The following is an 8,596-nucleotide window of genomic DNA, read 5'->3' as shown; positions in this document are numbered from 1 at the left end:
TGTCTACACCCTGCTCAGTTAGTGTCGGCTGGTCCGTGTCTACCGTATGTCTACACCCTGCTCGGGTAGTGTAGGCTGGGCCGTGTCTACCGTACGTCTACACCCTGCTCGGGTAGTGTAGGCTGGGCCGTGTCTACTTTATGTCTACACCCTGCTCAGTTAGTGTCGGCTGGGCCGTGTCTACCGTACACCCTGCTCGGGTAGTGTCGGCTGGGCCGTGTCTACCGTACGTCTACACCCTGCTCAGGTAGTGTCGGCTGGGCCGTGTCTACCGTATGTCTACACCCTGCTCAGGTAGTGTCGGCTGGGCCGTGTCTACCGTATGTCTACACCCTGCTCGGGTAGTGTAGGCTGGGTCGTGTCTGCCGTATGTCTACACCCTGCTCGGGTAGTGTCGGCTGGGCCGTGTCTACCGTATGTCTACACCCTGCTCGGGTAGTGTAGGCTGGGCCGTGTCTACCGTACACCCTGCTCGGGTAGTGTAGGCTGGGCCGTGTCTACCGTACGTCTACACCCTGCTCGGGTAGTGTAGGCTGGGCCGTGTCTACCGTACGTCTACACCCTGCTCGGGTAGTGTCGGCTGGGCCGTGTCTACCGTATGTCTACACCCTGCTCGGGTAGTGTAGGCTGGGCCGTGTCTACCGTACGTCTACACCCTGCTCGGGTAGTGTCGGCTGGGCCGTGTCTACCGTATGTCTACACCCTGCTCGGGTAGTGTAGGCTGGGCCGTGTCTACCGTACGTCTACACCCTGCTCGGGTAGTGTAGGCTGGGTCGTGTCTACTGTATGTCTACACCCTGCTCGGGTAGTGTCGGCTGGGCCGTGTCTACCGTACGTCTACACCCTGCTCGGGTAGTGTCGGCTGGGCCGTGTCTACCGTACGTCTACACCCTGCTCAGTTAGTGTAGGCTGGGCCGTGTCTACCGTACGTCTACACCCTGCTCGGGTAGTGTCGGCTGGGCCGTGTCTACCGTACGTCTACACCCTGCTCAGTTAGTGTAGGCTGGGCCGTGTCTACCGTACGTCTACACCCTGCTCGGGTAGTGTCGGCTGGGCCGTGTCTACCGTACGTCTACACCCTGTTCCGTTAGTGTCGGCTGGGCCGTGTCTACCGTACGTCTACACCCTGCTCAGTTAGTGTCGGCTGGGCCGTGTCTACCGTACGTCTACACCCTGCTCGGGTATTGTCGGCTGGGCCGTGTCTACCGTACGTCTACACCCTGCTCGGGTAGTGTAGGCTGGGCCGTGTCTACCGTATGTCTACACCCTGCTCGGGTAGTGTCGGCTGGACCACGTCTACCGTTTGTCTACACCCTGCTCGGGTAGTGTCGGCTGGACCACGTCTACCGTATGTCTACACCCTGCTCGGGTAGTGTAGGCTGGGTCGTGTCTACCGTACGTCTACACCCTGCTCGGGTAGTGTAGGCTGGGTCGTGTCTACCGTACATCTACACCCTGCTCGGGTAGTGTCGGCTGGGCCGTGTCTACCGTACACCCTGCTCGGGTAGTGTAGGCTGGGCCGTGTCTACCGTACGTCTACACCCTGCTCGGGTAGTGTAGGCTGGGCCGTGTCTACCGTACGTCTACACCCTGCTCGGGTAGTGTAGGCTGGGCCGTGTCTACTTTATGTCTACACCCTGCTCAGTTAGTGTCGGCTGGTCCGTGTCTACCGTATGTCTACACCCTGCTCGGGTAGTGTAGGCTGGGCCGTGTCTACCGTACGTCTACACCCTGCTCGGGTAGTGTAGGCTGGGCCGTGTCTACTTTATGTCTACACCCTGCTCAGTTAGTGTCGGCTGGGCCGTGTCTACCGTACACCCTGCTCGGGTAGTGTCGGCTGGGCCGTGTCTACCGTACGTCTACACCCTGCTCAGGTAGTGTCGGCTGGGCCGTGTCTACCGTATGTCTACACCCTGCTCAGGTAGTGTCGGCTGGGCCGTGTCTACCGTATGTCTACACCCTGCTCGGGTAGTGTAGGCTGGGTCGTGTCTGCCGTATGTCTACACCCTGCTCGGGTAGTGTCGGCTGGGCCGTGTCTACCGTATGTCTACACCCTGCTCGGGTAGTGTCGGCTGGGCCATGTCTACCGTATGTCTACACCCTGCTCGGGTAGTGTAGGCTGGGCCGTGTCTACCGTAGGTCTACACCCTGCTCGGGTAGTGTAGGCTGGGCCGTGTCTACCGTACGTCTACACCCTGCTCGGGTAGTGTCGGCTGGGCCGTGTCTACCGTATGTCTACACCCTGCTCGGGTAGTGTCGGCTGGGCCGTGTCTACCGTATGTCTACACCCTGCTCGGGTAGTGTAGGCTGGGCCGTGTCTACCGTATGTCTACACCCTGCTCGGGTAGTGTAGGCTGGGCCGTGTCTACCGTATGTCTACACCCTGCTCGGGTAGTGTAGGCTGGGCCGTGCCTACCGTACGTCTACACCCTGCTCGGGTAGTGTAGGCTGGGCCGTGTCTACCATATGTCTACACCCTGCTCGGGTAGTGTAGGCTGGGTCCTGTCTACCGTATGTCTACACCCTGCTTGGGTAGTGTAGGCTGGACCGTGTCTACTGTACGTCTACACCCTGCTCGGGTAGTGTCGGCTGGGCCACGTCTGCTGCGTGCAGGATGGTCGCATCCTCTACGGTGACCTGGCTTCAGGTAAAAGAACCACTGGCTGCCCTCAACTGCCCTACAACGATGTCTGCAAGCTGGACATCAACGTTGAGTTCTGGGAGGAACTTGCAGCCGACCGCACCAGATGGAGAAACATCCTGAAACAACACCTTAACTCAGGCAAAGAAAAACAAATGGGCCGATAGAAAGGAAGGATGCGTCTCCAGCTGAGACTACTTATAGATGTGACCTTTGCGAAAGAGACTGGCACTCTCGCTTTCGTCTTAGCAGCCCTGCACAGTGCTGACCAACAACGTGCTGTAGAGAGCTAGGATGCAACATCCATGGTCGACCTCGACTAAGGGAGGGCTGCTGTGCTTGCTTTCTTTATGTTCTTGCGGTTTTTCTGTGCTGCTTCAGAACCAGAGTAACAAATACTTTATTCTCCTTTACACTTGTATTCTGGGCATGACATTAAACAATCTGGAATCCTGCATACTAATATGGTCAGGGAGCAAACAGAACAGAAGTAACAGTCAGGTCTCGCCAAGCCCCAAAACCCTTTGCATATCGTTGCTATATTGAATTGTAGGGAATATCTCATGAAGATAGGTTGAGCGAGACAAAACTTTTCTCTTTGAAGTGAAGGAGGATGAGAGGAGATTTGATAGAGGTGTGCAAGGTTATAAGAGCCATAGATAGAGAGGACAGCCAGAGACTTTTTCCCAGGGTGAAATTGGCTAATACAAGGTGGGTATAATTTTAAGGTGAATTATTTATTGATTTTATTTGGAGATGCAGTGTGGAGTTGGACCTTCGAACCGCATTGCCCAGTAATCCCCGACAATCCTGATTTACAATGACCAATTATCCTGCCCGGTACGTCTTTGGATGTGTGGAAGGACCTGGAGAAAACCCTTGCATTTCACAGGGAGGCTGTTCAGACTCCTTACAGAGGATGCTTGAGTTGAACTCCGAACTCTAATAATAATATTGTAATGGTTCTAACTGCGACTCTTCCTTGGATTGGGGGCAGAGATAATTTCTTTGCACAGAGAGATGTAGGCATGGAATGCCCTGCCATGCGTGGTGATAAAGGCTGAGGAAATTGAAGCGTGCAAGGTTTTCCTACTCTTGTTCCAACAGCTTTCTACAGGAGCAGTGTCCTGTTCGACTGCATCATTGTACGGTATGGATCCTGCAAGGCACTGGACCGCAAGACTCTACAGAAGATAGTAAAAATCACCAAATCCCTGACCCCAGGGAAATGGAAATAAAATAGGTGGCCACTGGGAGATCCTACTCTGTCTGCTGGATGGCAAAGCTGTCTCCCAATCTCCCATGTCCATGAGTTCCTCTAATGCCGCAATGAGGCCACACTCAGGTTGGAGGAGCAACGCTTTATAGTCTGCCTGATGGCATGAACACCAATTTCTCAAACTTCTGGTTATGGTCTCCACCGCCCCTTCACCATTCCCCATTCCCATTCCCCCCTCTCATCCTTTCTCCTTATCTGTCTATCACCTCCCTCTGGCGTTCCTCCCCTTTTCTCACATGGCCTTATCAGATTCCCCCTTCTCTAGCCCGTTACGTCTTTCACCAAATTGACTTCCCAGCTCTTTACTTCACCCCTCCCCTCTCCTGGTTTCTCCTATCACCTACTACCTTGTATTTCTTCCTCCCTCCACCCCCCCCCCCATCTTCTTACTCTTGACTTTTCATCTTTTTCTCTCCAGTCCTGATGAAGGGTCTTGGCCCAAAACGTTATTTCCTCTTTTTCATAGATGCTGCCTGGCCTGCTGTGTTCCACCAGTATTTTGTGTGTGTGGCTTGGATTTCCAGCATCTGCAGATTTTTCTTCTTTGTGACTGAAGTATCAGGGTCCTTTTTTCCTGACAGAGGACTGAGAAGTAACACAAGCATCTGAGTTCTGATGAACTGAGGGGACATGGAGAGTTGGAGACTTTCAATGGAAGTTAAGCCAAGACATCTCCTAGAGTCCACTGAATCCTGCAGGGAAGCTGGGAAGGGTCCATAATTTATTTCTCAATTGATATTATTGATAGTTGTGGGCTGTATAGGAGTGAATCAGAATCATCTTTAGTATCACTGGAATATGTTGAGAAATTTGTAGTTTTCAGGCAGTGCCACATTGCAATACAAAATAATAAAGAAACTAGAAATTAAATAAAAATTTATACAGTGCATAAAAATAAGTAAGTAGTGCAAAGAGTGAGCAGAAAGAGGAAAAAGTATATTTGACACTGGCTCTGTGGGAAAAGCCAGAGAGCGGTAGTAGAGGTTTGCCTGTCTGACTGGAGCCTGTGACTAGCGGAGTGCAGCAGTTACTGGTGCTGTTTCTTTGTTTTTGTCATCTACATCAACGATCTGGGTGATAATGTGGTTAACTGGATCAGCAAAATTTGCAGATGGCACCAGGACTGGGGGTGCAGTGGACAGTGAGGAAGACTATCATGGCTTGCAGAGGGACCTGCATCAGCTGGAAAAATGGCTGAGAAGTGGCAGATGGAATTCAATGCAGACAAGTGGGAGGTAGGAACAACTAGGGTAGGTCTTACACAGTGACTGGCAGGGCACCGAGGAGTGTGGTAGAACAAAGGGATCTGGGAATACAGGTCCATAATTTGTTGAAAGTAACGTCACAGTAGATAGGGTCATAAAGAAAGCTTTGGCTTTCATACTATACAAATGCTTACTGTAATTCACAGTTTTTCTCAATTATTATGTATTGCAGTGTACTGCTGCTGCAAAGTTAACAAATTTCACAACACATTAAACTTGATTCTGATCTGATTCCTTCTCAGGAATAGATGGAAAATATCATATGATCACTGGACAGCAGGGGGTGCTGCAGTTTAACATAAATCCCAGAAGACAGCAGCTTTCTTACGGTGGGGCACAGGAAGAGTTGGGGTTGCTCTGAATTGTCCGTTGTGTGTGGGTGGGGGGGGGGGGGGTAGAATCGAGGGGCAGTGAATGGGAATTGGAAATAGAATCTGTGTGGGACGGTGTCAGTGGGTGGTTGATGGTTGGCACTAACTCAGTAATTGGTTTAATATTGCCGCTTGTCGATGGAACTCTTCTTCAAAGGGTGGTGGAAGTCAAACCTCTAAATACTGTATTTTTATAAATGAGGGGACAAGAGGTTACTGTGAGTAGTGGGAGGAGCAGAGCTGAGGGCAACTTCCAATCAGCCATGATCTCAACCATCTCAACTGGTCACCTGACGTGAAAGTGGGTGCAGAGAAGATTTCCCAGGGTGCTGTCTGGATTATGAGGAAAGGCTGAGTGAGCTGGGGCTTTTCTCTTTGAGGCAAAAGAGGATGAGATGAGTACAAGATGATAAAGCGGGCAGTCAGATACTCTCTCCCAGTGAGCATTGGCCAGTAACTGAGGAACTACGGTAAGGTGTTTTGGGGGGGCAGGTAGTCAGAGGTAGTTTTTGTTTTACAGAGAGTGGTGGGTGTATGGAAGCCCTGCCAGGGGTGCAGGAAGAGGCAGATACATTAGGGGCATTTAAGAGACTTTTGGATAGGCACACAGACGATAGAACAATGGAGGAGTGAGTGAGAAGGAAGGGTTAGATTGATCTTGAAGTAGGTTCAAAGGTCAGCACAGATTGTGGAGCGAAGTGCCTGTCCAGGCCCACTCTCCTGTGTTCTGTGAACGGGTGGGTTCCAACATTTGTGTCTCATTTTGGATTTCCAGCACTTGCAGAATCTCTTGTGTTTATTGTCTGATGCTCTGCTTCTGTGATGCTGCTGCAAGTTAGTTTTCATTGTACCTGTGTGGACACCCGCGTGCAGATGACAATGAACTCAGTTTTGGTTTTGACGATGCAATAAATGCTACTCAAGCGTCCTGTCAGGACAATACATCTATGAAGCATTACAGAGGACCCAGCTCCCAAAGTCCAGTGGCTGGACCGTGGTCTGTGCTCCTTCCCGTAGAGGTTTCAGTGCAACCCTGCTGCCTGCCTATACAAACCTCCAAAGCAGGGAGTCAGACCCAACATGAGATCCTGGGGGCTCAGGTCAGGTGTTAGAAAGCATCTCCCTCACCTTCTCACCCTTCCGCAGACAGCGGAGGGAATCTCGAGCTCCGTCCCCAACACCAGGCTCAACAGGTGAGAATGCTGGGTTGCCTGCAATGTAGAACATTGAACTGTCAGTGCAGGAACAGGCCATTCGGCCCACAGTGTTGTTCTGAACCGAATAGATTAATAATCAAATAGCCAACTAAATTAATCCCTTCAGCCTACACAATACCCGTATCCCTACATTTTCCTCACATTCATGTGCTTATCTAAACATCTCTTAAAAGTCTCTATGGTTACCGCCTCTACCACCACCCCAGGCAGTGCATTCTAAACACCACCATTCTTTTTGTAAAAAGACCTCCCCTCACATCTCCTTTGAAATTACCCCCCTCACCTTAAATATATGCCCTCAGGTATTAGATATTTCAACCCTGGGTAAAAGATACTGTCAGTCTACACCATCTATAGAAGAAAAAGTCCCTTAACTCCCAGCGGAGTCATCGGGATGTCGTCATGACAGCATTTTTTTTAACAGGCTTTCTTATGTTTATGAGGCTGAGTTGCTAGCTCGACACTCAACCCAGCACAGATGGAAAGCGTGCAAGGGAGCTGGCTGGATTCGAACTCAGGAGCCTATTTAAATCCTGCTCCCTTCCACAGTCCTTTGTTATGAACCAGCCAGCTTCAACCAGTTTATCCTAGTCTTCTGTTGCCTGTTGTGTTTAGTGTTCTCTCTTGTTTTGTGGCCCCGTATGGCATGTTATTTTGTAATCTATTGGTAAAATATTAGTCATATAGCCTCTGACAACCAAGTCCATGTCCTGGCCTTCACAGATGGCTTAGCTACTAAGCCTGGTGGAACCATTTCTACTGACAGGGGAAAGGGCAAAGGCAGATTCTGGTGCCTTAAAACCAGTCGCTTCGGGTGGGTGAGGCTCATCGGCCGTGGTCGGCAGCTCTTCTAGGAGAAGGAAAACTCTGATCTCAAAGCTCTGCTGCCCTGTAACTACAGCTGCTCATGGGGAAGGCTTCGGGAGCAAACCCCGTGGGTAAAATCTGAAGCTGGAGTCCCTAAGGCAGTTTTACATTGAGTTCAGTGCTGATTGGCAACTTCTGCAACACCACAGGTGCCGAACATCAGATGTGTGGAGATAGGGAGCTTCCCGCATGGGCAACAGCTCGGTCTCCATATTGTACTGTGCTGGCTTGCTTTCATATTAAGACAACTAGAATGCAACATCCACAGTCAGCACTGACTGATGTAGGCCCTGCTCATTGTCTCTGCTGTTCTGGTTCTGGGTCAAGTCTCCCCCACGTTTCCTGACAGTGAATGAGTTAAGTTGCCGCTATATCAGTGTGTACAAAATATTGGTGAGAGTGCACTTGGAGTACTGTGTGCAGTTCTGGTTGCCACAATGCAAGGAAACAATGGAGAGAGTGCAGCGGAGATGCTCCTGGGCGGGAACTGTAAATATGAGGAGAGATTGTACCATTGGGTTCATTTCCGATGGAACTCAGGAGACTGAGGGGTGACCTTCGAGAGGTTTAATAGACTATGAAGGGCGGTATTACCATTAAGTGCTATGTTGTATGATGTGGATGATCATAGTCTTTCCATGACCATGATTGTTCTTGGCAAATGTTTCTACAGAAGTGGTTGTCATTGCCTTCTTCTGGGCAGAGTCTTTATAAGACTCTCCAAAACTCTTCAGAGATGATCTGCCTGCTGTCTGTGGTCACATAACCAGAACTTGTGATGTGCACCGGCTGCTCATAAGACCTTCCACCACCTGCTCCCATGGCTTCACATAACCCTGATCGGGGGCTAAGCAGGTAACCTTTCCCAAGGGTAACCTGCAGACTAGTGGAGTGAATGAACACCTTACCCTTCCTTTATTAGAGAGGTTATCTCCACCCACCCTGTGAAGAGCAAA

Source organism: Hypanus sabinus, chromosome 11 (genome assembly GCF_030144855.1).
Source record: "Hypanus sabinus isolate sHypSab1 chromosome 11, sHypSab1.hap1, whole genome shotgun sequence".
Classification (NCBI taxonomy): domain Eukaryota; kingdom Metazoa; phylum Chordata; class Chondrichthyes; order Myliobatiformes; family Dasyatidae; genus Hypanus; species Hypanus sabinus.
Note: the sequence above shows the minus strand (reverse complement) of the source record.